We start from the raw sequence: 15783 nt of genomic DNA, 5'->3' as shown, positions 1-15783 counted from the left end.
ACCCAGAAACAGAGACTGGCAAATGCAGAGAGAGGACCAGAGCCAGACAAGTACTTGAAGACAGGCAGAGAGAGACAGCCAGAGAGACAGAGAAACAGCATGTCCCAGTAGCAATAGCACAGGCTTGGGTGTCAGAGGACGTGGGTTCTAACTCCAGCTTTGCCACTTGTCTTTGGTGTGACCTTGGGCAAGTTACTTCATTTCTCTGTGCCTCAGTTCCCTCATCTGTAAAATTGGGATTAAGACTGTGAGCCCCATGTGGTAATAGGAATTGCATCCAACCCTATTACCTTGAATCTACCCCAGTGCTTAGAATAGTGCTTGGCACATAGTAAGCACTTAACAAATACCGTAATTATTATGTTATTGGAGATAGACAGAACTAGTCAGATATGTGAAGACAGTGACTGTCGCCGGTCAGGTGGGGATGGCTTCGAGGATTGGTGTGGCAACAGTGAGAGACTGGATCAGAAAGGTCTGTGACAGAGACTGAAAAAGAGCAGCCAGAGAGGAAGGAGGAGAGCCAGGAGAGGACAGTGTCGGTGAAGCCAAGGTTACATAGTGTTTCCAGAAGAAGAGGGTGATCCACAGTGCCCTATTCCTTGCCCCTGCTCCTGCCCTTGGCTTTAGCCCTGGTCATTATTCTGTACCCATTGCCATCCCTAACCCTAACCCTGCCCCTGCCCTCTGACTTGTACCTGTCCCAGTTCCTGCCCCTAATTGATCAGTGGTATTTATTGAGTTTGTACTGTGTGAGAGCACTGTTCTAAGTGGTTGGGAGAATACAAAAAAATAGAATCGGTAGACAAGGTTTGTCCTCAAGAAGCATACAGTCTAATGGGGGAGACAGAATAAATTGCAAATAGGGAAAGCAGAAGAGCATAAGGATAATCAATCAATCAACTGTATTTATTGAGTGCTTACTGTGGGCAGAGCACTGTTCTAAATGCTTGAGAGAGTACACTTATAACAGAGTTGGTAGGCATGTTTCCTTCCCACAGTGAGCTTACAGTTTGGAGGAGACAGATATTAAAATAAATTACGGATGCTGTGGGGCTGGGGGTGAGGTGAATAAAGGGTACAAATCCAAGTGCCAGGATGACAAAGAAGGAGTAGGGGAAATGAGGGGTCATTCGAGTGAGCGGTTGATGAAAATGAACAGGGAGAAGAGAAGAGTGGGTGTTTTTACATTTTGAGAAGCGATGGGGTCAGGGGCCCTGTTAGAGGGAGTAGATTTTGAAAACAGATAGCTCTTCTCTTGAGAGACAGCTGAGGAGGAGGCTGAAAGAATGGATGTTGAGTTGGGAGGAAGCTACGGAGTCAAGGTGGGAGGTTTGGGAAAGCTCATGCCTGATGACTTCAAAAACAAGACAACATCATCAAGATAAATAGAATCAAGGGGATGTACACCTCATTAACAAAATAAATAGGGTAATAAATAATATGTACTAATGAGCACAGTGCTGAGGGGAGGGGAAGAGGGAGGAGCAGAGGGAAAGGGGGGGCTCAGTTTGGGAAGGCCTCTTGAAGGAGGTGAGCTCTCAGTAGGGCTTTGAAGAGGGGAAGAGAGTTACTTATGTACACATCTGTAATTTATTTAGTTACATTAATGTCTGTCTCCTCCACTCTAGACTGTGAGCTCTCTGTGGGAAGGGAATGTGAATGTGTCTGTTTATTGTCATATTGAACTCTCCCAAGTGCTTAGTACGGTGCTCTGCACATAGTAAGCACTCAATAAATACTACTGAATGAATTTGGAGAGACTGGCGGGGAAGGTAGTGTTATCTGGAGTGAGTCAGGCCTCAGTACCAGTGAGAAGAAACAGGAACTGAATCAGAAACAGGTCACAGATGAAGGAGCATGAGCATTAAAATTAAAGAATTACCATATGCAGATGGCTGTGCCATTCAAGCCCACACCATGCAAATGATCGTAAACTGCCCCACCAAATCAGCCAGACGCCACGGGCCAAAGAAAAGTCTAGAGAACACCAAGGTGATCTAGCAGCCATACACACCACACAACCAAAATTTCACATTGATAACACCGAGGTAGACGCTGTCACAGAATTCTGGCCCCTAAGTAGAAAACTGATCAACAATGTAGTGATAAGCAAGGAAGTAGAAAGCCAAATCAAGAAAGCCCACGACATCCTTTGGGAGACTGTCAAACAGAGTGCGGTGGCAGAATGGTATCAGGTTCCAGACCAAACTACAGAGTCGTAGAGCTGCTCAACCTCTATGACTGTGAGATGTGGACCACACCAGCGTCATATCTGACTTCTCAAGCAGTTTCAGTGGTGTCATTTGCTGGCCATTCTCCATGCCCATCGACAAGCCCAGGTCACAGACAATGAAGCTCTGTAATAAAAATAAAAATAAATAAATAGTGGTATTTATTAAGCACTTACTACTTGCCAGGCACCGTACTAAGCTCTGGGGTGGATGCAAGCAGAATGGGTTGGATACAGTCCCTGTCCCATGTGGGGGTCACAGTATCAATCCCCATTATTCAGATGAGGTAACCGAGGCCCAGAGAATTGAAAAGACTTGCCAAAGGTCACACAGCAGACATGTGGCAGTCCTGAGATTAGAAACCCAGATCTTTCTGACTTCCAGGCCTGTGTTGTATCTTCCAGGCCTATTTCTAGATGTCAGAAGCTGCCTCAGATACCGTGAGGCGCTCAATAAATACAATCGAATAAATGAAAGAATGCATGAATGCTGACATTACAGTGCCTGTCCCTCATAAAGTATGGCAGTGTAGTGATGACATCAGCGCAGTAGTGGACATCAATCTCTGTCTACAGGTTGACGCCCCTTCCTTTCCCCAGCTGATGTTCTGGCTTTCCAAAGGCCGCTATGCGGATACATCTTGAGATATCATCGGTAATGGTGTTTCATCTCTAGCAGTCAATCGATCAAGCTTTATTGAGCACTTACCTCGTACAGAGCATTGGATTAAGCACTTGGGAGAGTGCAACACAGCAGAATTAGCAGGCTCATTCTCTTTCCCAATGACCCTACAGTCTACCAAACTCTCCAAGTGCTTAGTACAGTGCTTTGCATACAGTAAGCACTGAATAAATACCATTGGTTAACTCATTTGCAGGGACTTACTACCCAAGGAGCAGAATTTTCAATGACTTTAAGCCGCAAACAATCTCAAAGCACTTGGGGAAGCACAGTCCCTAAAATGTTACATTTCCTTCATATAAGGACTCTGGGCAGGAGTTGAGGGATTGAGCTTCAGTTGAAGCAGGACTCTGGTCTTTCTTCACACTGGACTGAGAAAGTCAGCTGTATCTGGAACCTTCTTGCGCAGCTCAGCAGTTTTTTCCAGGGCAAACTCTAACATCTTCAATTCAGAAAAAAGGGAGAAAATGAGCTCCAGAAACAACAGTTGAGGTATTCATTAAATACTTGCTCTGTACCAAGCAATTTACAAAGTGCTGGGGTTGATATAAGACCTTCAGTTCAGAAACAGTCCCTGTCCCACATGGGGCTCACAGTCAAAGTAGAAGGGAGAAAAGATGCTGAATCTCCCTTTTAAAGGATGAGGAAACTGAGGCACAGAGAAGTTATAGTGATTTGCCCAAGTTCACACAGCAGTCAGTTGGTGGAGCCAGGATTAGAACCCAGGTTTTCTGACTCCCAGGCCTGTGATCTTTCCATTAGGCCACACTACTTCTCAGCCAACTGGTTGGTCAGCCACTTCGGGGATAATAAGTCTAGGAAGAAATCTCCGATTCATGATTCCTGGAATATTTGAAAACTTCGAGGAGATGCCTTCTACCTCCAGAGGCGATCAGCAATCATTGCCAGGGAATTGGCCAGAAATGATCCTGCCCCAGAGAGGCTGATTGAGACAGGCTTCCCGAAGAATCCATCTCGGGTGAAATTAGTGCTCAGTACATCTTTTCCCAGACTGACAAATCTCTGTAGGAGGCCAGGATTGGCAGTGCAATCAGGGCATCTAATAGATGTGGTATTTGTTAAGCGCTTACTATGTGTCAAGCATGTACTAAGCACTGGGGTAGAAGCAATACGAGATGGGCAGGTCCTACTTGGGGCTCACAGTATAAGTAGTAGGGAGAACAGGTATTGAATCCCCATTTTGCAGATGAGGGAACTGAGGCCCAGAGAAGTTAAGTGCCCAAGGTCACACTGCAGATAAGGGGTGGAGCCAGGATTAGAACCCAGGTCTTCTGACTCTCAGGCCTGGACTTTTTCCATAGACCACGCTGCTTCTCACATTCGGTTCAGTCCTGAGAGGAATACGTGGAGATGGGCTGGTATCTAACCCAGTCAAAGCACTCTAATGTCATCCATATATTTGCCCCAGCTATGTCCCATTCGATCAATGGTATTTATTGAATGCTTACTTTGGGCAAGCACTTGGGAGAGCACCATACAAAAGGGGTGGTAGAAACGATCCCCACCCTCAAGGAGCTTACAGTCCAATGAATGTTGCCCCGGTGATGACAAAGGTCTCTTTCATGAGGATCAAGATAATGCCAATAAAGCTCAATTAATGTAAGAGTTAGTTGTGACTCTGGGACCTGGCCCAAAGTCTCAGGTAGGTGGTAGGCATGGTGGAAGTCAAACACATACACCCCAACAGCTCTCTTCTTCTGACTATGTGTGGGAGAAATCAGCTGGGTATCTCAAGTGCTCTGTTCCAGTTGACAGCCAGACCCAAAACCACATGGGCACAGATGTGCTCCCATCACTGGTATCTGATAGATTGTCATTGTAGGGCAGTGTGGTAGACCACAGAAATCTGCCCCCCCCATTCCAACCCTCCCCCAAATGGCACCTCTTCCAACCAGTGTTCCTCGTTTAGTTCCCAGCACCACAAACTGCACAAACCGATCAACCATTTGCAACACTTAGACACTTATGTCCAACCTCTAGACTGTAAACTCATTGAGGGCAGGGAATGTGTCTGCCAACTCGATTGTATTGCATTTTCCCAAGTGCTTAGTACAGTGCTCTACACACAGTAAACACTCAGTTAATGTCATCGATTGGGTGCTCGATCCTTGGCACTTATGTATGTGTTTAATTGTCCATTTGACTGTTTATTTTGGCTTGTTTGGCGATTGCAGCTGGTAATGTTTTTATGTATGACTCTTCTGTTAGACTCTAAGCTCCTTGTACGCAGGGAGCAGGTTATATTTAGGGCTGTATTTTCCCACACACTTAGTAACAGTGTATTGCACCCAGTGAGTGCTCAATAAATCCTCCTCCTCCTTCTACCACTACCAATCAGTGGCATTTATTGAGCGATTTCTGTGCACAGCACTCTACTAAGATCTTGGGAAATTCCAGTATAGCAGAGTTGGTAGACACATTTTCTGCCCACAAGGAGCTCACATTCTACCAGGGGAAGAAGACATTAAAATAAATTCCTGATAGAATAGAGAAGCAGCATGACCTAGTGGAAAGAGCGTGGTCCTAGGAGTCAGAGGACCTGGTTACTAATCCCAGCCCTGCCATGTGTCTGGTGTGTGACCTTGGGCAAGTCACTGAACTTCTCTATGTCTCAGTTAACTCATCTATAAAATGGAGATTCAATCCTACTCCCTCCTACTTAGACCATGAGCCTCATATGATTAACCGGATTAACTTGTATCTATTCCAAAGTAGAACAGTGCTTGGCACATAGTAAGTGCTTAACAAGCACTGTTGTTATTATTATTATCATTATTATTATTATGTCAAGCTTGTTATGGGCAGGGAATGTGTCTGCTAATTCTGTTGTATTCTCCCAAGCACTTAATACAGTGCTCTAAACATAGTAAGCTCTCAATAAGTACCACTGACTGATTGATTTATTTATGGTCACTCATCCTGTGAAAGAAACATTCCTGCTGTCTGACCTTTATCTTGTGGCCAGCAGGATGAGATTCGAGTCAAGGATATCCCAGCTTCACCACTGTGGCCACCTACAGTGGTGACCTTTGGGTCTGGCTAATAATAGTAATAATAATAATGATGGTATTTGTTAAGCACTTACTATATGTCATGCACTGTTCTAAGTGCTGGGGTAGGTACACATTAATCAGGTTGAACACAGTCCATATCCCAAATGGGGTACACAGTTTTAATCCCCATTTTACAGATGAGGTAACTGAGTTGTAACTTGTCCAAGGTCTCACAGCGGACATGTGGTGGAAGCAGGATTAGAACCCAGGTTCTTCTGATTCCCAGGCCCCTTCGAACATGCTGCTGCCTAGCACCAAGCTCTTGATTCACTGTCATATTCCAACGACATGGATCTCGAGCCCACACGCAGCTGCAGACGGTCCCGGCTGCATCGAGAGGAAACCCCAAGTTGGGTTCAACGAAAACGGCAGTGAGGCCGAGCAGCTGCCGGAGACCCTGCCTCTGATGCCTGATCGGCAGCGAGCGTGAATCAACGACAGAAACTCTGCTGAGAAAGACGTGGCTTAGTGGCTCACCCAGCAGCCTGAGGAGAGAGAAGTGGTGGATGGTGAAGGCTGAGAAGCTGCAGGCCTCAGCCAGAAGTTCATCACAGAGTTCCATGCTATCAACAGACGGCAGTCCAGTGATTCTGATCCCACACTAGAAATGCTGACCGACTGCCCCTTAGTTCTGAATGGGCGAGGTCAATCAATCAAAGGTATTTATTGAGCACTGTGTGAGGAGCACTGTACTCAGTGTTTGGGAGAGTATGATTGCACAAAGTTGATAGACACATTCTCTGCCTATAACAAGCTTACAGTTTAGAGGTCAACTTAATAATAATACTAATAATGACAGTAATAATTATGGTACTTATTGATCACTTACTATGTGCCAAGAACTGTTCTAAGCACTAGGGTAGACACAAGTTAATCAGGTTGGACACAGTCCCTGTCCCACATGGGGCTCACAGTCTTAATCCCCATTTTTTCAGATGAGGTAACCGAGGCCCAGAGAAGTGAAGTCATCTGCCCACCAGACAGCCCAGAGTGAAAGCTCACAGTGTCCAGGTTCCTGGAGACAGTGTTCCTGGAGAAGACTCAGGTACCAGGTTGTGGGATGTAAACAGGATCTGTTTATAAGCCTGAATCTCTCCCCCTTCTGCCTCATCTATGCATTTGGATCTTTTTTTTATGGTATTTGTTAAGCACTTGCTATGTGTCAAACACTGTTCTAAGTGCTGGGGTAGGTACAAGTTTACTAGGTCAGAACCGGTCCCTATCCTGCATGGGGATCAAAGTCTAAGTAGGAGGGAGAACAGGTAACCCTATTTTACAGCTGAGGAAACTGAGGCACAGAGAAGTTAAGTGACTTACCCAAGGTTGCACAGCAAGCAATTGGCAGAGCTGGGATTAGAACCCAGGTCCTTCTGACTCCCAGGCTCATGATCTCGCCACAAGGCCATGCTGACCTTCAGGCATTTGATGTTTGCCCAACCCTCCACCCTACGACACTTATGTTCATATCTTTAAATTATATATGATAAATTATTTATTTATATTAATGTCTGCCTCCCCCTCTTGACTGTAAGCTCATTGTGGGCAGGGGACGTGTCTGCCAACCTGATTATATTGTACTCTCCCAAGCGCTTAGTACAGCGCTGTCTACACACAGTTAGTGCTCTATAAATATGAACGAAAGAATGAATGAATGAATCTTCCTCTCCTCATTGGTCCAGCAAGTCTGCCCCAGGGACCGCTAGTTCAGCACTGCCCCTTTACAATTTCAAAGCCCTCTGGGGCTCCATGAGAGATTGTGTCCCGTGTGAGGCCGGGGGAGAAGGCCTGGTGGACCAGATCTCAGGGCATCACCTCCTGGTGCTAGATGCCCCCCTCCCCGCTGGGAGTTAGGTAGCAGATGGGGTCCTCTACGGCTGAGTTCCAGCCATGGGAGGCTCGAGCGGGGAGAGGAGGAGCAGGGATGGGAGAACCCTGGCAAGCAGGCAGCCAGGCAGGCTGCGGCGCTGGGGACGGATGTGGTTTCAACAAACCCATTTTTGTCCTCTCGTCCCCTGCCTCAACCCCACACCCCTCAAGACAGGCCTCTGGCCTGTTGTTTAGGCAGTGAAGCGTACCTGTCTCCACAGGCCAATCTCCTCACACGATGGCTGCATTTCTTCCTTCCTCATCAGTTGACACTTTCTCCCTGCCCTCCTCCGGGCCTGCTTTCTCCTCTCCCCTCTCCCTCTCCTCCCAACCAGGCCTCTAGGAGACTGGCATGGCCACTGCATTGTTGTAGCCCTGCTGCCTTCCAGGGCGGGTTGAGGCCTGTGCAAAGCACTGTCTGGCCCTGAGCTGCTGGTCACTCAAAGGGATGGTAGAACTATAAATTGGCCAGGAATCTATGGTTAAGGGAGTCAAGGTGCATCTGGGTTACCTGAAGCATATCATTTGCAAAAAGTCCCTGCCCCTGACTGAAGCTACCAGTGTAGAGGGGAGGCAGACACAGAAGACAAACTTGCTTTCAACCCTTGACACGCTCCCTTCCCCTCCTCGCCCCAGCCCCAGCCCCCGGCCCAGGAACTGCAAAGATCACAGAGCTAGCCCCACCCTGATGCCCCCGCTCTCCTCACCTCCCCGACTCCTTGCAGGAAATAATAGGCCAGATGTCAATCAACTTCAATGGGGGAAAGAACCCAGAAGTCCACAGGGTCTGCTGGGTGGTGGGGTTGTTTCCCAAGGGGCAGAAGTGTTGTTTCCCAGGGGGCAGAAGGGCTGTTTCCCGGAGGGCAGTGGGGCTGTTTCTCAGAGAGCAGTGGGGCTATTTCCCAAGGGTCAGTGGGGCTGTTACCCAGGAGGCAGAAAGGCTATTTTGGGTTAGGGGGTGGTGTTATTTCCCAGGGTCTAGCCCTACTGTTTCCCTGGGGGAAGAAGGGCTGTTTCCCAGAGGGCAGTGGAGCTGTTTCCCAGGGGGTGGGGTGGGGGTTGTTTCCTGGCAGGGCCCTGACTCCGTGCCCTGGCCCCAGGACCCCAGCAGTCTCACTAGAGGATAGGAGATGGAGTGGGCTGGTGGGACCAGGACAGATGCTCTCTCTGGGCCCTGGATCTTCAACTTGAGCGTGGCTCACTGGAAAGAGCACGGGCTTTGGAGTCAGAAGTCATGGGTTCGAACCCCAGCTCTGCCATTTTGCCATTTGCCAGCTGTGTGACTTTGGGCAAGTCACTTAACTTCTCGGTGCCTCAGTTCCCTCATCTGTAAAATGGGGATTAAGACTGTGAGCCCCACGTGGGACAACCTGATTCCCCTGTGTCTACCCCAGCGCTTAGAACAGTGCTCGGCACATAGTAAGCGCTTAACAAATACCAACATTATTAACTTGAGACCACAGTGGGAGCGGTCTTCTGGTGGGACATTATTGAGCTGACAGAAGTGGCTTCAGGGAGAAGGGGATCAGCTACAGTGGACGATGGATTCAGTGTCCCAACAGGGAATGGTGGTGGCTGGTCCTGATGCCTTGGGAAGGCCTGGATGTTGGGATTCACTAGCTCTACATGGAAAGTCGCTAGCCCTACCCCAACCCCCTAGTGAGGACAGTGAGGCTCTTCCCAGGGGCAGTGAAGCAGCTTGCCTTGAATAGAGCACAGGCCTGGGAATCAGAAGGATCTGGGTTCTAATCCCAGCTTGGTCAAGTCAATTCACTTCTCTGTGCCTCAATTACCTCATCTGTAAAATGGGGATTAAGACTGTGAGCCCCAAGTGGGACATGAAGTGTGCCTAACCTGATTAGCTTGTATCTACTCCAGTACCTAGCACTCTGCCTGGCACACAGTAAGTGCTTAACAAATATCTTAAAAAAGAATGGTCTAGGGAAAGAGAAGGTTTAAGGGTTTTGACGGATGGGCCAAGTCAGGATGTGCCTGGCCAGTAATTCAATCACATTTCATTCAGTTGTATTTATTGAGGGCTTACTATATGCAAAGCACTGTACTAAGTGCTTGGGAGAGTACAGAATTAAAAAAACAGACACATTCTCTGCCCACAGTGAGTTTATAATCTAGAGTTGCTGATGTGGAAGACCAGAGTCGTCCCGGTGTAGCTTAGTGGAAGGAGCACGGACTTGGGAGTCAGAGGTCGTGGGTTCTAATCCCTGCTCTGCCACTCATCAGCTGTGTGACTTTGGGCAAATGACTTGACTTCTCTGTGCCTCAGTTACCTCATCTGTAAAATGAGAATTAAGACTGTGAACCCCAGGTGGTACAACCTGATTGCCTTGTACATACCCCAGCACTTGGTGCTTGGCACATAGTAAGTGCTTAACAAATACTATTATTATTATTATTACCCTCTCTTGGCCCTGCCAACAGGGCAGTCTGATGGGGTCCTCCTCTCCCTTCTGTGTTGCCTATAGACTGGGATCTGTACCGCTGGACCCATGTATACAGTCCACCCTCACCCCCACAGTACTTACGTACCTATCTGAAAATATTTTATTTATATTAACATCTGTCTCCCCCTCCAGACTGTAAACTCACTGTGGGCGGGGAACATGTCCACTAACTCTATTACACTGCTTAGTATAGTGCTCTGATACCACTACCACTGATTGATTGTTTGACCCTATTGTTTCTGCCCTGAATCCGCCACCTGCACTGCTAGTGAGAGGCGGCTCGACTTCTCCCAGAGAGGTGGCTCGAGGACCTGGGATTGAGGTGGCTCCAACTGGGGGTGAGGCCGGGGAAGCAGGGCCCCCAGCCTCACGCCAACAGGTGCGGTCGAGCCGTCTGCCCGCCTGCCGAGCTGGCCCGCGAACTCACAGAGCGACATAGCCGAGCGGCTAACCGCAGAGAAGTGTTTTGTTTCTCTCCCGGAAACACCTGCCAAGGAGCAGGCCTTTGGGGCTAGTGCGCGCGCGCGCGCGTGCACACACACACACACACTCACAAACACACACACACACACACACTCACAAGGCTTCCCTCTTGCCAGGAGAGATGGCCCTGGAGCAGTTAAGCCTACGCTGCCTCCTGGTGTCACTGCTGGGCCCTGGGGTTGGCAGGAATATGGGCTGCTTGTGGCCAAGGATAAGAGACCCAGAGCAACTCTTTTCTGGGTCAGCCCCATGGTCTGGCCAGCTGGGGTCTCTGACCCCAAGATGGTTGGAGGAATGCCGAGGTGCCCACTGGGACACCCATCTTTCCTGCTAGAGCTAGACCATCCCTCACCACTCACTCTTCCTTCTTTGTGTTCCTGATTCCACCCGGCAATGAGCCGGCACGGACCATCCCTCACTGCTAATTCTTCCTCCTCTCCTTTTTTGACTGTCCCCTGCAGTGAGCCAGCATGGACCATCCCTCACTGCTAACGCTTCCCCCTTTCCGTTTCTGACTGTCTCTCACAGTGACCCAGCATGAGCCATCCCACACCCTTAACTCTTCCCCTTTTCCATCCTTGACTCTTCTCCACTGTGATTGAGTGTGGATCACGCAGCACCCCTAACTCTTCCCCCTCTCCACCCACAACTCTCTCCTGCAGTGACACTGTGTAGACCATCCTATACCCCTAACTCTTCCCCCTCTCCATACCTGTCTCTCCCTCACAGTGACCCAGCATGGATCATTCACCCCTAACCTCTAACGCTCCCTTCTCCATCCCCAATCTGTCCTCCAGTGACCTAGCATGGACTGTCCTGCATCCCTATCTCCTCTTCTCCAACCCCGACTCTACCCCCCAGTGAGCCAGCCCACAAACTATCCCCTCCTCATCCCTGACTCTGACCCCTGAGGACACAGCATAGACCATCCTACACCCCTAACTCATTCTTTTTTACCCCTGACCTCTCCCCTCTCTAATGACCCAGCATGGACCATCCCACAACCCTAACTCTCCCCTCTCCATCCTTGACTGTCCCCCATAGTGATCCATCATGGACTAGCCCACAACCCTAACTTTCCCCTCCCCATCCATCTAGTGATCCAACATGGACCCTTCATTCTTGGATCTATCCAAATCTACCTTAAACCTACTGGTGTTTCTGGCTGCACCATTTTCTGTGAGAATAGACTCTAGGATTTCTTGAGTGTTTACTATGTGCAGAGCACTGTACTAAGTGCTCAGGAGAGTACCACACAAGTCATTCAGTAGCTTTTTTTGAGCACTTGCTCTGGGTAGACTCTGCACGAAGCACTTAGGAAAGTACAATAGAAATTTTTTAGTGGTATTTGTAAAGTGCTTACTATGTGTCAGTCACTGTTCTAAGGGCCGGAGTAGGTACGAGTTAATCAGGTTGGACCCAATCCATGTCCCACATGGGGCTCACAGTCTTAATCCCCATTTTACAGATGAGGTAACCGAGGCACAGAGAAGCAAGTGACGCTCCCAAGGTCATACAGCAGACAAGCAGCAGAGCCGAGATTAGAATCCATGTCCCTCTGATTCCCAGGCCGGGTTTTATCCACTAGACCACACTGCTTCTTATGTTTGTTACTAGTTTGTTCTCATATGTGTTAATAGCTGCTTCTCTAAGTCGAGAGACACTGTCCTTACCCTCAAAGTACTTGCAATCTAGCAGGGGACACAGGCCCTAAAATAAATGACAAGCCAGAAGGAAGCAACAGAGTGTAAAGATCTATACGCAAGTGCGGCCAGCGGTTGGGGTGGGGGCAGGGGGTGAGTACCCAAGGGTTTAGATGATGCGGAAGTGCTGCAGTGGTGGTAGCTGGGGTGAAATAGGGTGGGGAGATGAGAGGTTAATCTGGGAAGGTCTCTTGGAGGAGATGGGATTTCTAAAGGGTTTGAAAGACGGAGAGACCAGTGGTCTGTCGGATGTGATGGGTTTTTTAAATTATTTTTAATGGTATTTGTTAAGTGCTTACTATGTGTCAAGCACTGTACTCATTCAATCATTCATTCAATCATATTTATTGAGCACTTACTGTGTGCAGAGCACTGTACTAAGCATCTGAAAGAGTACCATATAACAACTAGCACACTACCCCCTTCAAGTCCCTACTGAAAGCTCACCTCCTCCAGGAGGTCTTTCCAGACTGAACCCCCCTTTTCCTCTGCTCCTCCTCCCCTCCCCATCACTCCTACTCCCTCCCTCTGCTTTACACCCTTCCTGCTCCACAGCATTTGTGTATGTATGTATATATTTATTATTCTATTTATTTTATTAATGTGTATATATCTATAATTCTATTTATTTATATTGATGCTATTAATGCCTGTCTCCTCATTTTGTTTTGTTTTGTTGTCTGTCTCCCCACTTCTAGGCGGTGAGCCCATTGTTGGGCAGGGATTATCTCTACCTGTTGCCAAATTGCAGTTTCCAAGTTCTTAGTATAGTGCTTTGCATACAGTAAGCACTCAATAATTAGGACTGAATGAATAAACAGAAACGCTTTGCCTGCCCACAACGAGCTTACTGTCTAGAGGGGGATACAGACATTAAGATAAATAAATGACAGATATATACATAAGTGCTATGGTGAGGGGAGGGGAAATGAATAAATGGAATAAGTCAGGGCGATGCAGAAGGAAATGGGAGAAGAGGAAAGGAGGGCTTATTCAGAGAAGGCCTCTTGGAGGAGTTGTGTCTTCAATAAGGGTTTGAAGCTGGGGAGAGTAATTGTCTATGAGATTTGAAGAGGCAGAGCATTCCAGGGCAGAGGCCGGATGTGGGCGAGGGGTCAACGGAGAGCTAGATGAGATCAAGGTTCCATTTTGCTTTGCTGTCTGTCTCCCCCGTTTAGACTGTGAGCCCGTTATTGTGCAGAGATTGTCTCTATCTGTTGCCGAACTGTACACTCCAAGCACTTAGTACAGTGCTTTGTACATACTAAGTGCTCAATAAATTTTATTGAATGAATGAATCAAGGTAAATTGAGAAGGTTAGCAATAGAGACTGGGTTGTAGCAGGAAAGTAGTGAGGTGAAGTAGAAGGTGGAAGGTGATTGAATGCTTTAAAGACAATGATAAGGAGTTTTTGTTTGATGCAGAGGTGGACAGGAAACCACTGGAGTTTCTTGAGGTGTGGGGAAACATGGTCTGACCGTTTCTGTAGAAAAATGATCCCGACAGCAAAGTGAAGTAAGGACTGAAGTGGGAAGAGACAGAAGGCTGTGAGGTCAACAAGGAGGCTGATACAGTAATCAAGGCGGGTTAGGATAAATGACTGGATTGACATGATAGCAGTTTGGATGGAGAGGAAAGGGCAGTTTTTAGTGATGTTTTGAAGGTTGGAACTGACAAGATTTAGCAATGGAGTGAATACGTGGGTTGAATGAGAGCAAGGAGTCAAGGATAACGCCAAGGTTATGGGCTTATGAGACAGGAAGGATGGTGGTGCTGTCTACAATGATGGGAAAGTCAGTGGTAGGACAGGGTTTGGGTGTGAAGATAAGGAGTTCTTTTTTAAACGTGTTAAGTTTGAGGTAATGGGAGGACATCCAAATAGAGATGTCGGCACTGGGATAGATACAAACTAATCAGGATGGACCCAATCCATATCCCACATGCGGCTCAAAGTCTTAATCCACATTTTACAGATGAGCTAAGTGAGGCACAAAGAAATAAAGTGACTTGCCCAAGATCACACAGCAGACAAGAACCCAAGTCCCTCTGACTCTTAAGCCTGTGCTCTATCCACTAGACCACGCTGCTTCTTGTGTTTGCTAGTAGTTGTTTCTCATACGTACTAATATCTGCTTCTCTAAATTGAGAGACAAGGTCCTTACCCTCAAGGTACTTGCAATCTAGCAGGGGACACGGACCCTAAAATAAATGACAAGCCAGGAGGAAGCATCAGAGTGTAAAGATCTATATGTAAGTGCGGGCAGCGGCTGGGGTGGGGGTAGGAGTGAGTAGATGATGCGGAAGTGCTGCGGTGCTGGTAGCTGGGGGGGATATAGAGTGGGGAGATGAGAAGCTAATCAGGGAAGGCTTCAAGGAAGAGATGGGATTTCCAAAGGGCTTGGAAGCTGGAGAGACCAGTGGTCTGTCAGATGTGATAGTTTTTTTAATTTTATTTCATTTTGATGGTATTTGTTAAGCATTTACTGTGTGCCAGGCTTTGTTCTAAAGCACTGGGGTAGATACAAGCCTATCAGGATGGACCCAATCTGTTTCCCACAAGGGGCTAATAGTCTTATTCTCCATTTTACAGATGGGCTAACTGAGGCACAGAGAAATAAGATGACTTGACCATGATCACACAATAGACAAGTGGCAGGGTGGGGATGAGAACCCAGGTCTCTCTGACTCCAAGCCCTTGCTCTTTCCACTAGGCCATGCATGAGGGAGGCCATGAGCAAAAGGTCAGCAGTGAGAGAGCCAAGAATGAGAATTTGCTTGTGTTTAGTTTGACTCTTGTCACCATCTGGCTTCAGTGTCACTCCTTGTCTTGGTTGGGGAAGATTTGGAGATTGGCAATTTTGTGTTTTCCCTTGTCGTTCTTTGTTGGTTTGGCTCCCTCACTGGAGACCTCTCTGGAGGGAGTCCCCTGGGTTAGAATGTTAGGAAGGCCTGAGGACTTTGGTCGCTTGTCTGGAGATTCCTTTTTTAAAAAAATTTGTTTGTATTTGTTATGCACTTACTATGTGCCAGTTAGTTAGAAGGGCTAGTTGACTTCAAACCTGTCTCTTTTGAGGTTGAAGAACCCAAGAGTCCTAACTGTTTGAACCTCTCTGCGACTGGAAGTTTCCTTGACCTCCCACTGATCACCTTTATTCTTGCTGCAGCTCTGTTTTGAGATACAATGATCAGATCAGCAGGAAGTAATAATTAGAATGATAATCACTATGATATTTGTTAAGCACTTACTGTATATCAGGCACTGTACTAGGCGCTGAGATAG

The sequence above is a fragment of the Ornithorhynchus anatinus genome, chromosome 18 (assembly GCF_004115215.2).
Source record: "Ornithorhynchus anatinus isolate Pmale09 chromosome 18, mOrnAna1.pri.v4, whole genome shotgun sequence".
In the NCBI taxonomy this organism is placed as follows: Eukaryota; Metazoa; Chordata; class Mammalia; order Monotremata; family Ornithorhynchidae; genus Ornithorhynchus; species Ornithorhynchus anatinus.
Note: the sequence above shows the minus strand (reverse complement) of the source record.